Source organism: Epinephelus lanceolatus, chromosome 11, assembly GCF_041903045.1.
Source record: "Epinephelus lanceolatus isolate andai-2023 chromosome 11, ASM4190304v1, whole genome shotgun sequence".
Lineage (NCBI taxonomy): Eukaryota > Metazoa > Chordata > Actinopteri > Perciformes > Serranidae > Epinephelus > Epinephelus lanceolatus.
The window spans coordinates 30,779,347-30,800,131 of record NC_135744.1 but is presented as its reverse complement, the minus strand read 5'-3'; the positions used below and the strand labels follow the sequence as shown (position 1 = coordinate 30,800,131).

Genomic DNA, 20,785 nt, shown 5'->3' with positions numbered 1-20,785 from the left:
AATAAATCAATCCAAAGACCCTCCTGCATTCATGAAATATACTCACAGGATTCTTTGCTGCAACTTTCTATTGGAAGCTGTTGAAGCATCCACTGTATTTTGATGTAATTTGTTCATATTACAGGACTTTCTGTCGTTGGCTTAACCCCAAGCCCATTCATCCCCACTGAGGACGTTTATTGTTAATATTTACAGCATGTAATACTTGTAGTTTTTGGGAACAATTTTCTGCAATTGATTAATATGGCCCATGGTTGGTGCCCTAGTTGAGTACCTGCTCAACATGACATGGCAAACAAACACAGCTAGCGACTAGCCAGTGAACACAGTAAAAGCAAAATATTTCCCTTAGGCATTAGAGACCAAAAACAGGCCTAAGAGAGCAGGCACTGGACTTGTGTTCAGCGCGGTGACCATAAGTGTTGTTGGGAATAGAATGATTTTATGTGTTTTACTGTAAGTTGTGTTTCACTATATAAGTTTTAGATGTGTGAACAATGAGAATACTGAGATGATTTCAGCTGATCTGAATGTGTTTGCTTTGCAGAAGTGGAGAAATACAGGAGAGGAAGAGACATGAAGTCTGAGGAGCGCATACCGCAATGCTTAGATAATTAGTTTCATATATGGTAAAAAGAATAGAAAGTGATGTACAGATAGTAAGGTACAGCACGTGTAGGGAGTTGTGTTGTTCTCTTGTCTTTCAAAACAGGAACCACGCCCCCACCGCCAGCGGGAAGGAGTCAGATTAACATGAGGCAGGGGCGTGGTGTGGTGAAGGAGGAAGTGGAACCGCCAACGAGAAGAGGACAACGCCTCGCATGAGCAATGACACTCTGTTATGCTCAAAAATACTGGGTCAGGGGAAGGACAGGAGGTCAGACTTCGTGAACTGACACACCTTTGTTGCTTGTCAGGGAAATAAGTTAAGACCCAGAGCTCTGTAATTTTATTCCTTTACTGCTTAATAAACTACATTAACTGAGACCGAATATCTTCTCCTATTGCTTCATTAAAGAACACGCAGGACTGAGCTCACACATAGCACACTGGAGAGTAGGACAAGCCTCGAGTCCATCAAATTGGTGACCCCGACGTGATGGAGATGGAGAAGTGACGGGACAAAAGACATTCAACAGCGGAGGACAGCAGTATCGTGACACTTGCCGCGGCCTAAAAAGAAGGTAAGCAGACGCCTGTTTTATCGAAGTTCTGCAATTGGAAATGCTAAAACTTGTGTTGTCATTGTACTAAAGTCTCCTAGTCTAAAATGTAAAGGAATAAAATTAAAACAAAACACAAAAGTGAAATGCCCCGGGGCAGAGGGTGAAAGACCCTGGAGCAAATCATAAATTTGACTCCTAAATACGAAACATAGTCAACACCTCAACAGGACAGGGTGCAAGGCCCTGGAGCAAATCATAAATTTGACTCCTAAACATGAAACATAGTCAGGTGAAAAGCCCTGAGACTAGGTTTTCCATCTAATCTCTAAAAAAGAAAAAGACGAGTGTCCGGAGGTGGATAAGCTCGGGGAGGACCCATAAGGTTGCTCCTTGGACAGCTGAGAATATAGTCTGAAGACACGGGTTGTCTGAGGTTGAAAGACCTTTGTGTAGATTGCTACAACACAAAAAAGAGGTTACAGAGTTCTGCAGGCAGGCGAGCATTTTCCATGTGATCCCTAACACTGAATACTATTGCTCATGTTGAGACATCTATTCAATGGTCCGCAGAACCACCCTGATATTGGGAGTGTAAATAAAACAGTATTTTAAATAAGGCAAAAGTGTTGTGTGGGTGGTTTACCGACAACCAGCTATTTTACGGGATGAGAGAGTTGTGTAGAGTCTATTAGAGGTGACTCAAATTCCTGCTCTCTCAGTGCCTGAGCGGTGGTCGTGTTCTGTGGGGAAGAAAAAGAGAAAGCTGTGTAATTTTGCCTTCAGATAGAAGCCAATTGTTGCCGAGCCATAGGCATCCCGCACCCTCCTAGGAGAGCGGTGTAGAAGCTTGGATGTGTCGGCCTGCAACTGGTGGAACTTAAGCAGCGAAATCACAGCGATAGAAGGGGAATAATAAGCCCGCGTGGACTGCATTGTAGAACGGTCACGTGGCACAAAGCATTGTGTACAGTTTTGTTTTGTTTTTGTTTTTTTATTGTGTGCAGCAGTACCTTACTGGTAGAAACAAGTCAGAGTGGAAGAGGGACAGAGAAACGTGATGATGGCGAATTCGACAGGGACTGTCGCGAGCAGGGAGGCTGCCCTCCCATGCTGGTAGAAACTCAGTTTAGGGAAATTAGAAAACAGTTGTTGTCAGGAGTAGAGGATAAGCGGAGACAGGAAGTTGGTAGGGAGTTTGATGAGTTGTGGAAGGCATTACAGGCACAAGGTGAGTTGCCTGGGGATGATGAGGCGGGAAACATCACAAAGAAATTGCAGGCTGCAGAAGTAAAAGCACGAAATGATTTGGAAGAACACGCTAAAAAGGAGAATGAACCTAAATTTATAAAGAGAAAATGGAAAAATCAGAAAGAAATGAAGGAGCGCAAATGAGCTCTGCTCCATCAGATGGCAGTTACAGCCATGGCCTACTGGAAAAACACAGACAAAAGTCACAAAAAACAAAACAAAGAGCAACCTCTGTCTGCTCCTACACTGGATCCAGCCTCACCACCACCAGAGCCCACCTCTAATAGGTTGTATCCTGAGCTGCCCCAAACACCCACAGCTCCAATTCCCCCACCATATTCAGGGAAGAATATGCAAATGCCAATGTTGATGATTAAAGACAGTGTGCTTAATACAGATGTGATAGGGGGAGAAGAGTATGTGAGGGCCAAAGAGGAAGTGATGAAGGAAATGAGACAGGGAATAGTACAGGTGGAGGCATTGAGACAGGACGTGATGAGTATTGTGGCGGGCGCGCAAAATGTGCATCAGGAGACTCTGAGATCCGTAGACAGGAGTAGGGACATGCAGGATGATGTGCGCAGCATAGAGAGCAGAGACAGCAAGAGAAGCATGAAACAGGGCCCTCTTTCCTCCAGCACCCCTAAAGTGAAAGCAATGGAGGAGGAGCCGAGGCCACTAGCAGAGGCAGTGTTTCAGTTGAGGGCACAAGGACATAGGTCAGATAGAAGCAACAGAGAAAGGAGAAATGAGGAAAGGATAGAAGAACCAGAGGAGTGTTCTGAGATAGAGGAGATGGAGGATGAGGAAAGTCAAGGATGGTCAGGGTCAGACTCTGAGGGCGACTATGATACGAGGGCTGTAAGACTAACAGGAATAATGAAGTCAACCAAAATGCCACACAGTGCTGCGAGCTCACGTTCAGGTCGTACATGTTCTCCCTATAATCTCCGACAAAATAAGAACAAGCCAAAAACATTCGCCATGCCACTCCTGGAAAAGACCCCAGGAGGAGGAGAGGTATACCAACCCTTCTCCTTTACAGATATGCACTGCATCCTGGATAAGATGCCCCCGTCCTTAGAGGGAGGAGGCCCCTGGATGGAGCGTTTCTGTAAACAAACCATGGGTCACAAATTAGCATTAGGGGACTGGAGAGCGCTAGTGGGACAACAGCTCTCCAGCTGGGATTTAACTGCACTTGAGACGTTGGCAAAAACAGTTAACTTAACAGATAAAGAGCCATTCGCCCACCATGCCACTGCTATCGGTCGGGCCATGTGACAACAGTTTCCCATTCCGTCTGGCGCCATGCACACACTCACGTTTCACATCGAACCTGACGAAAAAGCAGCAACATTCCTTAGCAGATGTAAGAACACATGGGTAGATGTGGCTGGAGTACACCCAGGGTCTTGTGACCTACAAACCACCCTGTTCAGAAAGGCCGTGTTAGAGGGACTGCCCACAAAGGTAAAAGAATCCTTAGAGAACAACCCTGACCTTCCTGGCTGTTCCACTGAACAGTGGGAGAAACACCTCACACACCACATGAAAAAACACAGAGCTAAACAGGCGGGAGATAAGGAAAACACAGACTCAGCACAGGTTCAGCTGCTCAAACTTCAATTGGAGGATGCACGTCGTAAAGCGAACGATGCGAAAAAAGACAAAAAATCAACCAATCAAATGGTTCAGCAGCCTCGGCCATCACCCACAGTTACCCCAGATCTTTTTCCAACCCCTGAGTGGGTAGATCCTCGCCCTCCCCATTGGAGCGGCTCCCGAGGTGGTACAAGAAGATTCAGAGGCAGGGGGGGAAATTGTGGCGGCCCAAGAGGGGGTCAGGGCGATGGGGGGTGCTTCCATTGTGGAGACCTGTCGCATTGGCAGGAACGCTGTCCACACCAGACCTGCTCATGTAATGCTGACCCCAAGTGGTTGGAGGACAGGATGCACCGGATGCGAGGCAGGCAGCTCAGACCTCTCAGGGGTGGCGGAAACAGACCCCCCAGGGGCGGGTATCAGGGACCGCCCAGGGGAGGTTATCAAAATCATGTGAATCAAGCACCCAATGCCACTGTCGCTCCACAGGGTCAATATCCTCTGATGACCTGGGAAGATTCCCAAGGATATTGACGAGGCCCAAGAACCCCCACGCGGGAGGGGCTGGCAGACCCCTACCTGCGACTGAAAGTACTGAATCGAGAACTGCCTTTCATGCTAGACACGGGGGCACGGTATTCCACATTAAACCTCCCTGTGTCGGCTACTCACATGTCATCATCAGCGGTTGAATAAACTGGGTTCTCGGGTCAATCAGAAAATCTGCCACTCACAAAACCACTCACCACTACCATACTCCAAGCAGATCAGACATTTCCACACACATTTGTTTCCTCAATGGCATGTCCTGTTAACCTTTTGGGCAGAGATATGTTATTAAAGTGTGGAGCCTCCATCCTGTGCAGCCCGGACGGACTGATAGTGACATTCCCAAACGGGAACACTGTGAACTGCTCATTATCAACTGTACATTCCTCTTCACAAATGTTGTTATCTGCAGACACATCCCCCAAAGCTGAAGGACAGTGGGCAGATATCTACTGGGGCCTCCTCGAGCCAAACACCACAGCAACTCCTGGGATTTGCGCTCTCTATCAGTCATGGCGCCCTTGGGTTCAGTCATTAAATCCCTACACCCCTCCTCCTGATCCCTTCCATGTAACACTCTATTATGATAGAAAAGGGGATGAGATGTATCAGCAGGCATTTTATAATGAAATTGAAGGTAACAGGTGGGATATACAGTCGTCCTGTATACTGGTGGGTAATGAGGGAGTGGCTGCAGCTGTTAACCTCACTTCAGAACAGCAACAGTGGTATGAGGGGGAGGAAGAAGCCTCCCCTCACATATCTCTGGCAATCCATGCAAAACATCAGGCCAAAGACTTGGGCCCTATGTGTAAGAGGTTAATGCAACTCACTGATTGGATCCGCACCCAAATTCCTCAGGTGGATTTCTCACCCTCTGAGAAAGCATATCGCATCAGACAGGGAGCTACAGACAAGGCGATCCTGGAACACCGACAGATAGAGAGGTTTCATGGTAGGGAAAAGACTGACCATCCAGACGCAGAACGCATGTTACACACACCCACCGTGCACACGACATGCAGCAGGAGTGGCAAAAATTTTGCAGAAAATAGCACACACATGGGACACGCACTGACTGTACCAACAACGTACAGCATAGTGGCATATGTAAACTCAGCGGCATTTACCATGACATCACTCCGACAGACGAGGCTGGAAAAGATCTTAAATGCACCACACATAACATTCACACATGAAGGTGTAAACATGGCAGATAACATGGGAGAGGGCGAGCCACACAGGTGTGAGGAAAAGGTGCAGAAAGACACCAGGGTGAGAGAAGATTTGCAGGCGAAGTCCCTGACTAACGCAGAGGAAACACTGTTCACAGACAGATGCTGTTTCAGGCATCCAACTGAGGGACTGAAAGCAGCATATGCAGTGGTGAGACAGACAGAAACAGGGTTTGAGGAAGTCCTCACGGAAAAGGTGACAGGGAAAGAGTCCTCGCAGTTGGCTGAGCTCCAGGCAATGATTGCAGCTCTAGAATGGTCAGAAGGGAAGAGAGTGAACATCTACACAAACTCTGCATATATTGTAGGAGCAATCAATGTGGAAATGATACAGTGGATCAGATCTGGTTTTTTAACAGCAGCAAAAACCCCCATTAAACACGAAAAAGATATGAAGAGGCTACAGGAGGCAGTGATGAAGCCAGCACTGGTAGCAGTCATTAAGTGTAAGGGCCATGATAAAGCAGGGACAGTTATCGCTAGGGGAAATGAGGCTGCAGACAGGGCAGCCAAGAGAAAGGCAGGATATAGTCAACAGTATATCATGTTACAAACAGAGAAACTAGTACATGATCTCCTGCCACCATGTGATGTAAATATGTTAATAGCAGAGCAGCAGAAAGCTTCTCCACAGGAGCTTACAGTCTGGAAAGAGAGGAGCAGTGAGAACAGAGGGTGTGTGGAGGTCTCCGGACGGAAGACCAGTATTACCCCCAGGGCTGATGAGATCAGTCCTCCAGGAGGCTAACGGGGTGACTCATTGTGGAAAGATGCAAATGGTGCGAGGTCTCACTCATTGGTGGCACCCTTTTCTGCCAGCCCTGATTGAGAATCACATCAGAGAATGTAAAATATGTACAGAATATAATGTCAGACCCACAGTGAAACCACACCAAGGGAAATTTCCTCTCCCTAAACTCCCAGGTCAAGAGGTCATTATTGGCTACACAGATATGATAGAAAGAGTGGGAGGACACAGGTACCTTCTAGTGGCGGTGGATGCATACACCGGCTGGCCAGAAGCCATACCTGCCAAATCAGAGGATGCAAAGACAGTAATCAAATTTCTGATAAATCAATATATCCCCATGCACGGGTTCCCCAAACGAATCAGATCTGATAACGGGACTCACTTCAAAAACAAAGACCTACAGCAGGTAGAGAAGGCATTGGGGCTAAAACACACATTTGGCACAGTCTATCATCCTCAGTCACAGGGCAAGGTGGAAAGGATGAACCAGTCTATTAAGGGAAAAATAGGCAAAATCTGTACTCAGACTAAAATGAGCTGGGTAGATGCTCTACCCCTAGCTCTACTGTCAATCAGGAGCTCAGTGAACTCATTGACAGGGTTCACGCCATATGAACTAAAAACAGGACACCAGTTCCCGGGACCGGGAGCTGGGATCCAAACTACAGAAGAAATAGAAAGCCCTATGCAATACAAACCGTATTATGACCAACTAACAGCATTGGTGTCAGCTTTCTCCAAACAGGTGACCACAGCTCGGGAGGGAGCAGAAGGGAAAGACCCCCCCAACATCAGAGTGGGTCCTGCTCAAGGTGATCAAACGAAAGTGGTCAGAGCCAAGGTGGACTGGTCCCTACAAAGTCGTGGAACGGACATCCCACGCCGTCAAACTCCAGGGAAAAGGTGACCCATGGTATCACTGGAGTCAGTGTGCAGTGGCAGAGACACCTGCCCGAACACTGGAGGACGTAACACTCCCGAAATTCACCCAGTATGTGATCTGTAAAACCAGAGAGGAGAAGAGCCTGGACCTGCTGTATGCTAATGTAAAGGATGCATACACCTCCACGTCCCTTCCCCTGCTGGGTAGATCAGATCACAACTTGGTGCTTCTCACCCCCTGCTATGTGCCTCTAGTGAAGAGGCTGCCTGTGACCACAAAGACAGTGAGGACATGGTCAGAGGACTGCTATGAGGCACTGCAGGGCTGTTTTGAGGTGACTGACTGGAATGTACTCTGTGAGCCACATGGAGAGGACATTGATGGGCTTACTGAGTGCATTACAGACTACATTAATTTCTGTGTGGACGGCATTGTCCCAGCAAGGACTGTGCGTTGTTACCCAAACAACAAGCCTTGGGTAACAAAGGACATCAAAGCCGTACTCAACCTGAAGAAGAGGGCTTTCAGAGGTGGCAACAGGGAGGAGCTGAGGGACATTCAGGGGGAGCTGAGTGCAAAGATCAATGAGGCTAAGGACGGCTACAGGAGGAAGTTGGATAGGAAACTCCAGCAGAATAACATGAGGGGAGGTCTGGAGTGGTATGAGGACCATCACCGGTTACAGACCAACTAGCAGTGGAGCTGATGGTAGTGTGGCTAGGGCCAATGAGTTAAATCTGTTCTTCAGTAGGTTTGACACTGCTGCCCCGGCCCCTGTTGGCTCTCCTGCTGACTGTCTCCAGCCACCACCACTTCTGATCCCCCCTCCTCCTCCTGATAGCACCTCATCCAACTTGGTGAGCCCCTCACACCCATCCCCCACTCCTCACACCTCCTCTGGCTCCCATGCTACCTGCCCTCCTCTCACTTTGGTCTCCAACTCTCCCCCTCCTCAACATGCACTCTTTACACCTCTACATGTTAGGAGACAGCTGAGCAAACTCCCCGCTGGTAAGGCTGCAGGCCCTGATGGTGTCAGCCCACGGGTTCTCAGAGCCTGCGCCGAACAGCTCTGTGGAGTGCTTCATCGTGTCTTCAACATGAGCCTGTGCCTCCAGAGGGTCCCTGTGATATGGAAGACGTCCTGCCTTGTTCCAGCGCCAAAGACGCCGCAGCCCAGCAGTCTCTTGGACTACCGACCGGTGGCACTGACGTCACATATCATGAAGACCCTGGAGAGACTTGTCCTGGAGCAGCTCAGGCCTATGGTCAGGCCGCACCTGGATCCCCTGCAGTTCGCCTACCAGCCCCGGATTGGAGTTGAGGATGCCCTCATTTACCTGCTGAACCGCGTCTACGCCCACCTGGACAAGCCGGGGAGCAGTGTGAGGGTCATGTTCTTTGACTTCTCCAGTGCTTTCAATACCATCAGGCCTGCTCTACTGGGTGACAAGCTGACGGCAATGCTGGTGAATCCCCCCCTTGTGTCCTGGATTGTGGATTACCTCACTGGCTGACCACAGTACATGCGCTTGCGGCACTGTGTGTCAGACACAGTGGTCAGCAATACCAGGGCCCCACAAGGTACTGTCCTCTCTCCTTTCCTCTTCACCCTTTACACCACGGACTTCAGCTACCAGACAGTCTTGTCATCTTCAGAAGTTTTCTGATGACTCTGCTATAGTTGGATCTATCAGCAAGGGTGAGGAGGCTGAATACAGGGCTGTGGTGAATAACTTTGTCTCATGGTGTGAGCTGAACCACCTGCAGCTCAACACAACAAAGACAAAAGAGCTGGTGGTGGATCTGAGGAGAACGAGGACACCAGTGACCCCAGTTTCCATCCTGGGGCATAACGTGGACATCGTAGAACACTACAAGTATCTGGGTGTGTTCATTGACAATAAACTGGACTGGACTAAGAACACTGAAGTCCTTTACAAGAAGGGACAGAGCCGCCTCTATTTTCTGAGGAGGCTCCGCTCCTTTAACATCTGCCGGACTATGCTGAGGATGTTTTATGAGTCTGTGGTGGCCAGTGCTATTCTGTTTGCTGTGGTGTGCTGGGGCAGCAGACTGAGAGTAGCCGACGCCAACAGACTCAACAAGCTGATCAGAAAGGCCAGTGACGTTGTGGGGGTGGAGCTGGACCCTTTGACAGCAGTGTCAAACAGGAGGATGCTGTCAAAGGTGCGGGCGATACTTCAGCATGGCTCTCACCCTCTCCACAACGCTCTGGTCGAACAGAGGAGCACCTTCAGCCAGAGACTGATTGCTCCTAAATGCACCACTGAGCGCCACAGGAAGTCATTCTTACCTGTGGCCATTAAACTGTACAACTCCTCCCTCTGATGATCGGACTCATTTGGCTATTTATAAAACAAAACACACAATATAATTACTCATTCTTATTTCATTTATAATGCTACAACCATTTCATTGTATATTGTATATATTTCAGATTGTCTACTTTACTATTTTATTATTTATTTTATTTTATTGTCTACTTTAATATTTTATTTTATTTTAATGTCTACTTTAATATTTTATTTTATTTTATTTTATTTTAATGTCTACTTTAATATTTTATTTTATTTATTTCATTGTCTATTTTAGTATCTTATTTATATCTTCATCTTTATCTCTTGTTTCCATTCATGCTGTATTTCTATTTCTACTTTGCACGGAGCATTGGAACAAAAACAATTTCCCCCCGGGGATTAATAAAGTATTCTGAATCTGAATCTGAATAAGAGACACTAAAGATTAAAAAAAAAAACACACAGCTTACTCACACAGACATTTATTCATTTAGCTTAGCATAAGTGCGGAAGAGATATCCTGTGATCAATGTGGAGGTTTGAAGCTCCTTTGAAGCAACACTTTGCCCAGAGTACGTTTGAGTAATATAAAGCCAGGATACAAGAAAGACTCGCTTGCAGCACATTTACACTCCATATTTACTCTTATATTTTACACGTTTATATTTACCTTTTTGCAATACAAAATTAAAAAAAATGAAATTGTTGGGATTATAACCACGCCACCATAAGTGGTGTGTGTTGGGAGTTGTTGTGTTAACCTGTGTTATTGTTTTACCTCTGTTGTATTATGAGTCTTCCCTCAGAGACAAAGCTGTAGAACCACCACGAAACCGAACCAGGAGAAACGCACCAGGGAGTGGAACGTCAGACTCCTGCATAGCTAAGTATGGTGGAGTAGAATTGACATACATCATGGGGCAAAGTACAGGGTTCCAGTTTGACTTGTGTTCATTACAATGTTCTTAGACTGGCCAACAGCACTAGGGACACAGTCGGGGGACTCTCTGAACAACTGGCAGCCACCTCCCTGATGACAGTACAGAATCAAATTGCGTTAGACATGCTTTTGGCGGAGAAAGGGGGTGTCTGCTCTATGTTCCAGGGCCTCTGCTGCACCTTCATCCCAAATAACACAGCTCCAGATGAGTCAGTAACTAAGGCGCTAGAAGGGCTGCGCACGCTCTCTGAGGAAATGCATGAACACTCAGGTATTGATAAACCCCTGGGTGGTATCTTCGAGCAGTGGTTCGGTAAGTGGAAAGATTTAGTGGTATCGGTATTCTTGTCTCTGGTGGGAATGCTCGCGGTGTTAGCATTATGTGGTTGTTGTTGTATCCCATGTATCCGGTCCCTCTGTGAAAGAATCATAGTGTCAGCTGTGGAGAGAAAACATCCACAGCCTCCACCATATCAGATGACTCAAATGGAGACGGCCACCGTGTTAGGAGGGCCGCCTACTGATTCAGATTCGGACTCAGACTCAGGAGAAGACAAGGTGTGAGTGGTCTCGTGTATGAGACCAAAAGGGGGAGTTATAACTTTTTGTTTCAAAAGAAACAAAAAGTGCAGTAATCACAAGACCTAAAAAGGGGGACCTGGATACATTGGGACTGAAAAAAGTGGCCTCAGTCCTATGAGGCCAAAAGGGGGACTGTTGGGAATAGAATGATTTTATGTGTTTTACTATAAATTGTGTTTTACTAGTGTAAATCTAAATAAATGTTGAAATTGCTCTGTCACTGCTGGATGTGTAAATAAATAAGCAAACTATTAGCTATAAAGTCAACCATATAAACCTTCAACAACTATCACAGGCAGATTTTAGCCAAGTGGACCATCGAACTCCAACAAACAAGCCAGCCAACCAACACACACTGCACCGCTTCACAAAACTTCCATTGAACTGTGTTCAGACAAAGGAAATACTGTTGTCTATTTTGTTTCAGAAAGGTTGCACCCATACAGCATTGCAGATGACAATGGCTTTCCCTGGTACTAGCACCACAGCAGAACTGTCTCTACTGTGAAAAACATAATGTTAGTAACAACAGAACAGAGGACCCTCTTTTATACCAACAACTATTTCTACAAATAAACCTAGACATTTAAGCAGTGCTGGTAGGCAGGAAATCGCTCTTTCATTTGTTTTTATACAGGTATGCGGTTTCATGTCTGATTTGTTGGGCCTGATCAGAACTTGACATGACACTTAACTTTTTTGATAACACACATTTTTCTCTGCTTCATTGTTGGTGACCTTAATGACTTACAGAAACACCGGTGCAATAGCCCACCTTCCACCTTCTCTTCCCTCTCTCTCTCTCTCTCTCATACACACACAGCAGCACTAAGCCTAAAGTATCAGTCAGAGCAGATTTGTGTGGTTGAATAGTGAAGATAAATTTGATTTATTGACTAGAAGTGTAGATTGTGAAATTATATTTAAACCACACAAAATCCTGTTGATTGTTTGTTTGCTTTCACACCACAAATGTACCACACCAGAGTCCGCTTGGAAGCAGAACAAGACACACCTTTTGAAGTGGTGTCAGTTTGGTTGCGTTGATCAGGATTTGATTTACACCTTTCACACCAGCCCAAATGAGTCATGATGACCGGGCAGATGGATCTGAGTTTGTTTAAGCTAAACTAGTCTAGTTTGGTGTGAAATCATCCGTACCTGCTGGGTCTCACGGGGACCTTCCGTGCTTATACTTTATGCTTCTTTTATTAAAGACTCCAGTCAGTCTCCATTGTCTTACAAAAAGGTATTTTATTGCCAATCTAGCGCCAGGAAGCCAAAACTCCACACAACAGCAGCTGCAAAGATTTCTGCTTGACAAAAACACTTCAATTATGCCTGATATACAAGAAAACAAACAGCCCAGAGGGGCATGTATGACTCATCTTAGCTATCTTGTCATTTGCTCGAAGCACCAAAATCCAGTCAAAACACTAACAACAACAAGCACACCTTAAGAAATTGAGACACACCAAAGTTGTCTAATCTTTACAACTAGCAGTCTGAACCTCCTCTGACATCAAAGGCTGCTCTCCCCTTCTCAATTATTCTACAGTGATTCAGCAATTTACACAAAACTTTAGTAATCTTTTACCACAATCCTGTTACCAATATGTTGCTTCCTCCAAATCTTTTATCAAATCAGAATACACTTTTATACATGTAACACAATCGATAGACACAGCAACAAAAAGGTTTTATAAAAACCTGGTCTTTTCATAACCACCTCCAACACAACCATTTAATAATATGCATCAGTGCATTCTGAAATTACATCCTACAACACAGTGAATGTCAGATTTGGTTCAAGTAGCCTCAGTATGACCACAATCCTTGATATAAACATCACTTTGCATAAACAGGGCAAAACATTTAGACAAATCTGTGCTGTTAATCTTTTCAGAAAAAAATGTTATTCAAGAAATCAGCTCCACAGAACCCATGATTCCTGTGGCTGCTTCACAAAGTTCTTCAACAAAAGTCTGCATGTCTGGTAAAAAGGCCAGAGAGGTTTAATGTGATATAGTGATGAGTTACAAAACACACCAGACTAATCCAGAAGAGAGATGCAGGCAAGAAAACAAAACTGGCCTCGATGAAACAAATCTTTAATAATAATGATAAATGTAAAAAATTAAAAATCACCTTCTTTATACTTTAGATTCTGGACCACATGAAAATAAAAACAAAATACTTTTTATATGTGCAGAGACACAAACACAAATAAACAGAGTATCTTTCCATTACACAAGCATAAAAACACAAATTAAACCAAATAGCAGAAAACAACTCTTATTGTATGTGTGCTGTACATGTGTTATACTGTGGACTGTAGTTATGACTGTAGCTTTCTATTGAAAGCTGTTGAAGGGATTAATTTGGCCCATGTTTGGTGCCTTAGTGAGTACCTGCTCAACATGACATGGCAAACAAACACAGCTGGAGACTAGCCAGTGAACATAGTTAGTGGTTCAAGAACAAAATGTTTTCCTTAGGCATTACAGACCAAAAACAGAACTAAGAGAGCAGGCACTGGACTTACATTCAGCTAGGAGACCATAAGTGTAAATCTAAATAAATTACGATGTTGCTCTGTCACTGCTGGATGTGTAAATAAACAAGTGTTAGCTAACAACTTTACCATATAAAACTTCAACAACTATCAGAGGCAGATTTTAGCCAAGCAGACCATCAAACTCCAACAAATAAGCCAGCCAACCAACACACACTGCACCGCTTCACAAAACTTCCATTGAACTGTGTTCAGGAAAAGGAAATACTGTCGTCTATTTTGTTTCAGGAAGGTTGCACCCATACAGTATTGCGGCTGACAATGGCTTTCCCTGGTACTAGCACCGCTAGTTTAGGTGGCAAACGGGGGGCAAATGCGTCCCGTGTAAGTTTGCGCATTAAAAGTGCTTTTTTTCTCCACTGACCGGTTCAGATCGCCAGTGCTATCTCTGTAAATAGCATACTAAGCGTTTCGAACATTGTTTATATAACATTACCTCCACTGTGGTCTGTAGCTCTTTCTACTCGTGGGACAGCCGTTTTCTTGAGGAAGAGGTGTTTCGGGATTGGATGTCTTCTCTTCTTCGGCTGGCAGTAGTCATCTTGGGAGAAGTGAGCACTGCAGACCTGATGGTCTGCAAGGCGCAGTGTCTGGAGAGGAGTGTTAGTATCCATTTGTAGCACAACAAGCCACAACTTCAGCATCTCGCTGTCCGACAAAGGTAGCCTATGAAAGCTGTACAGGGTGTTGCACGACATCCTGTTCTTGCAATTCGGATAAGCACAAACACGAACCATTGTTTTCAATCGATGCAGTAAAACTCAACTGTACTCTCGCGAGATGACGTCACAGCCGGGAGGAGGTGAAGCTTAGTATGCTATCTACAGAGATAGCACTGGCGATCTGAACCGGTCAGTGGCGAAAAAGTACTTTTAATGCGCAAACTTATACGGGACGCATTTGCCCCGTTACCGTTTTAGCTCCTTTCACGGCTGCCGGCTGCATCCGCCTCCCTCCTTACTGAACCAATTTTAGAACGAGTTGTACCTATGAATCATACGCACACATACACATGGGGAAATAGGGCCCAGGTTGAAAAATACCTAAGTTATCCTTTAATCTCTGTTTTCAACCAGAAGCCATGATGCAGTTAACAATTGAGAGCAACTCTAGCTGCTTTGTTCTGTGCAATTTGAAGTTTTCTAATATCTTTAGTGGTTGCAGATGACCAAATAATCGGGGAATAATCCAGATGGGACAACACTAAGGCTGCCTTTACACTACCATGTCTAATTCCGATTTGTTGCCTATATCCGATTTTTCCTGACTGCTGTTTACATGTTCTATTCACCTTATTTTTCACGGAGACACGGAGGCAAAGCAGAACGCAGCCAGCTTCCGTTTTTTTTGTGCGACACTTCCGGTCCAGCACTCTTGACCACTGTGTAAATGTCCCACGGTATTTGCTACAGTGACATTAAGTTTAAGTTTAAGTTTATTTACTTTATTAATCCCCCTGAGGGGAAATTCAAACAAATTCAACACAAACAGGACCTATACATGCACAAAGTGGAGAGATGTCAGAGTGAGGGGGTTGCCCTTGGTCAGGTGCCCCGAGCGGTTGGGGGGTTTGGTGTCTTGCTCAAGGGCACCTCGGCAGTGCCCAGGAGGTGAACTGGCACCTCTCCAGCCACCAGTCCACGCTCCATATTTTGGTCCGGACGGGGACTCGAATAGGCGACCCTCCGGTTCCCAACCCAAGTCCCTATGGACTGAGCTACTGCCGCCCCAAAGAAGTTCCCTGACCGGGAATCGAACCCAGGCCGCGGCGGTGACAGCGCCGGATCCTAACCACTAGACTACCAGGACCACGCGCATGGAAATGTTTACATTACTGAAAGCAATTTTAAGGACTAACTTTAAATATTTGTTAATCGTTAAAGAATAAATCACATGGAAAGCTGGCGCTGCTCCACATAATTTAAAAGGTAACTTAGCCTACACAGAGCGGTGGAAATATCCGTGCAGCTGCAGACGGGTGCGGCAGGATGATTGATAGGTACATGCTGATTCGGGTGCTATCAGAGCCAATCCGCGCATCACTATGGCTTAATAATCAACTCAAGTCAATAAAAACAACCCGTCCTGCATTAGTGTATGTTGCTGACAGAAAAAAAGAAAGAAAAATAAAAAAAGATAGAAAAGCAGCGTACACCTCACATATTTATTTCTCACAGTTGCGCACACGTTTGGCTGGCATGCAGAAGCACATTCTGTGTGTCTGTGTGTCAAGGGTGCGAGCCGCAGCTTCAGCTGCTCAGGTAGAGAGGCTGTGTAGCCCAGTGTGTTTTGTCGCTGATTCGGTTCTGCAGGTTCTCTGCTGGTACACTGGAGACGGGGATCAAGCAGTTTGTCTCACTCGGGATAGATTGTGCTTTTTTGGTTCATAGTTTTTGATTAATGTGCGATTTATTCAGCTTTCCTTCCTTTCCCTCGCTCGTGAACGCGTCATCAAAATGCACTGTCGTCGCATTATTCATGACGTACGACGTGGATTGCCAGGAAATATCCGATCTGTCTGTTTAGATTACAAACCTATTGGCAGATATCTGATTCATATCCGATATATTTCCACATATGAAGAAGGCCTGAATCTGATCTGACAATATCCGATATCATGCATTTTTTTCCTGTTTACACGTTCATGTTATAGATCCGATCTGTGCCACTTGAGAGGAAAAAATCGGAAATGGGTCACTTGAACCATGTAGTGTAAAGTAGGCTTAAGGCCTTGATTACTTGATTCAGAGTATCTGATTCGACATACTTAGAACATTTTCTTGTCACGGCAATACTTTTATCCATTTTCTTCATAATGTGATCAATATGTTCTGACCATGAAAGTTTATTATCCAAGACTATTCCAAGTCACTTGGTCTTGTTAACTTGTTCAATTTGTGTTCCATCAACAGGCAGCTGTAGTTGAGGATCATTTACCAATGCATGTCTGGAACCAAATATCATACTTTTTGTTTTAGAGATATTTAACACCAATTTATTTTTGTGCACCCAGACGACCACTTTCTTGAGTTCAATGCTCAGGATATCAGATAGCTCAAAATTTGTCATTGCTGCACTGTACATGGTAGAATTATCCGCATACATAACAACTTTTGCATTATTCAACACTAATGGAAGGTCATTTGTAAAAATTGAATATAAAATAGGACCTAAGCAGCTCCCCTGTGGGACCCCACAGTACAGCTCTTTGCTGTCAGACAGGCTGCCATTAAAAAACATTCTTTGCCGTCTGCAGGTCAAGTACAGTAACTCCTCATCCAGGACAAGGCAGTAGATTCGAAACCATAACTGCTGAGTCTTTCTAGCAAAAGACAATGATCAATAATGTCAAAAGCAGCACTAAAGTCTAGTAATACTGCCCCCACTAATCTTTTGTCCTCCATACATCTCAGCCAATCATCAGTCATTTGAGCCAATGCTGTACTGGTTGAATGTCCTTCTTTGTATGCATGGTGGTTACTCATGAGTTGCGTGTAAAATAATCTTGAATTTGAGCATAAACAATTTTCTCCAATAACTTGCTCAATACAGGCAGCAGACTGATTGGGTGACTGTTGGGACCTGTGAGGGCAGATTTACCATCCTTCGGCAGTGGAATAACTTTGGCCTCTTTCCAAATTTCAGGGCACACACCATGCTTTAGACATTTATTAAATATATGGCATACTGGGTTGGATTTATGTCTTACTGCAATTTTTTGTAATTTACCATCCAGATTATCTGTGCCTGAAGATTTGTCATCAGCGAGGGATAATAGACACATTTCAACATATTGTTTTTCAGCGTATTGGAACTTAAACAAACACCTCTTTCCCATCATAATACAGTCCTTTATGATTGTCTGTGGCCCTATGTCCTCAGCAGTACTCATGGCACTTCTCAATTTCTGTATCTTCGATGTGATATAGGCACTGAAATAATTTGCTATGTCTTGTGGTTTAGTAATAAATGTTCCATCTGTTTCAATGAAGGAGGCAGTTGCATTCGTGCTCCTGTCCATGATATTGTTTAGAATCTTCCACAATTTCTTGTTGTTGTTATTGGCCTCATGAATTCTTTTCTTGTAATATTCCCTTTTTTTTACATCTATGAAGTTTAACCACAGCATTTCTTAGTTTACAATAGTTTTGTCTATCAGTTAGAGCATGAGTCCCATTTACAATCCTTTTTGCATTATCATGCTTGGCCATCAATTCCATCAGCTCATTGTCAATCCATGGTGCACCCTTAGACCTAGAAGTCCATTTACTTAATGGCGCGTGTTTATCTGCAACACCCATAAATAATTTCATAAACACACTTAGTGCAGTTTCAGGGTCATCCTGTTTGCATACATTAAACCAATTAACCTCACTAATCTCTTTTACAAATAACTCTGTATTAAACCCTCTAAAAGACCTTTTATACTTAGTTGTTGAGGGGGTCTTAGGAATTTTTGTTATTCTTTTGGTTGCAACGAGATTGTGATCACTAAAGCCTACTGATATGGATACAGCTTTAGAGTATTTTTCAGGAATATTAGTGAAAATGTGGTCAATGCAGGTTGATGTATTGTTACCATACTTGTTCGTAAATATTCTGGTTGGCTCTGACATTACCTGAGTAATGTTACATGTTTTGGCTATTGAAGAAAGCTTATTCCACATTGGACAATTTTCATTACGAGCATCAATATTCAGGTCACCCAAAAAATAAATTTCATTGTCACCATCTCCTGTCTTATCCAACATATCACAGACATTATCCAGATATTTTGCATCAGCACTAAGCGGTCTATAACAGCACCCAACTAATATTGGTTTTATATGAGGAAGGTGTACCTGTAACCACAGGGCTTCTATCTCATCCATCATTAAATCATTGCGTATTTTTGCTGGAATATAACTCCAGATGTAGATAGCAACACCCCCTCCATATTTATTTCTATCTTTCCTGAATAGATTGTAACCTTGTATAGTGACCTCTGAATCATTGAATGGTGAGTCCAGATGTGTCTCTGATGAAGCAAAAATATGAATATCATTTAGTTCAACCAGGCTGCATATTTCATGTATTTTGTTTCTCAAGCTGCATATATTCAAATGAGCAAACGACACTCCCTTCTTTGGTAGTTTTAAAGTTGTTGACTAAAGAGAAAGCAGGTTGAGTCAGTTCAGATTCTTGTGGTTGGATAGTGAAGACAAATTTGATTTATTAACTACCTTATAAGTGTAGCTTTTGAAATTATATTTAAACCACACAAAATCCTGTTGATTTTTTGTTTGCTGTCACACCACAAACGTACCACACCAGAGTCCACTTGGCAGCGGACCAAGACACACCTTTTCAAGCGGTGTCAGTTTGTTTGTTTGGATCAGGATTTGATTTACACCTTTCACACCAGCCCAAATGAATCATGATAACTGGGCAGATGGACCTGAGTTCATTTAAACCAAACTAATCAGGTGAGGTGTGAAATCACCCATACAGCCTCTCTGCTGGGTCTCAAAGGGACCTTCTGTGCTTATTCTTGATCAAATCAAATAAACACTCTAGTCAGCCTCCATTGTCTCTCAAGAAGGTATTTTATTACCAATCTAGCACCAGGAAGCCAAAACTCCACACAACAGTGGCTGCAAAGATTTCTGCTTGACAAAAACACTTCCATTATGCTTGATATACAAGAAAAAAAACTACCCAGAGGGGCACGTATGACTCACCGTAGCTATCTGGTCATTTGCTCTTAACACCAAAATCTAGTCAAAACAGTAACCACAACAAGCACACCTCAAGAAGTTGAGACACACCAAAGTTGTCTAATCTTTACAACTAGCAGTCTGAACCTCCTCTGACATCAAATGCTTCTATCCCCTCTTGAGTTTTTCAAAAGTTATTCAGCAATTTATATTAACCTTTCGTAATTCTTTACCACAATCCTGTTACCAATATGCTGATTCCAAATCTTTTATCAAATCAGAATACACGTTTATACATGTAACACAACAACTGATAAAAACAGCAACAAAAAGGTTTTATAAAAACCTGTTTTTTTTTCATAAACACCTCACATACAACCATTTAATAATATACATCAATGTCTACTGTAATTACATCCTACAACACTGTGAATGTCACATTTGCTTTAAGGTGCCTCAATATGACCACAATCCTTGATATTAACATCACTTTGCATAAAAAGGGCAAAACATTTAGGCAAATGTGTGATCTCCATCCTTTAAAAAGAAGCCATTTAAGCATTCAGCCCAACAAAACCAATAATTCTTGTGGCTGCTTCACAATAAAGGTCTTCAAGAAAAGTCTGTATGTCCGGTAAGAAGGCGAGAAAGGTTTAATATTAAGTAATGATGAGTTATAAAACACAGTGGACTAATTCAGAAGAGAGATGCAGGAAAGTAAGCAAGATGCCTTGATGCAATTAATCTGTATCATTATCATTAGTGATGATTAGTGAAAAATTAAAAAAAAAAAAAAAAATCACCTCCTTTCTGGTTTTAGATTTTGGACCTAATTAAAAATGAAAACAACATAATTTTCAATATACAGTAGACTCCATCAAGAAATGTGCAGAGACACAAACTTTGATGACAAAAACACAAATTAAACCAAATAGCAGAAAACAACTCTTATTGTATGTGTTTTGTATATGTGTTATGCTGTGGACTGTAGTTATTACTGCATTGTGTTACCTTTAAAATGGTTATTTCATTTGATGCTCAATCATTATAATGTGGAATAAATTCAAGTTGAATGTCATGTTACAATATTTGCAAGGATAAAATAAGGAAATAGTACTTACAGTAACTATTGCTTGATTAATTTTACTCTAACAAGTTGTACATTAATGTACAACATGGACCAAAATATACACAAATGATCACTTTGACTACTTTTTGTCCTGTAATTTGGGGT

At 43.7% G+C, this 20,785-nt stretch overlaps 1 non-coding gene across 1 annotated transcript; it reads right to left on the bottom strand.

Moving 5' to 3' along the window:
* Nucleotides 1-15,590: 15,590 nt before the first annotated feature.
* On the bottom strand, nucleotides 15,591-15,664 carry trnad-guc (transfer RNA aspartic acid (anticodon GUC)). Its single transcript has one exon. It is a non-coding gene; the product is annotated as a tRNA-Asp (tRNA).
* Nucleotides 15,665-20,785: the final 5,121 nt, after the last annotated feature.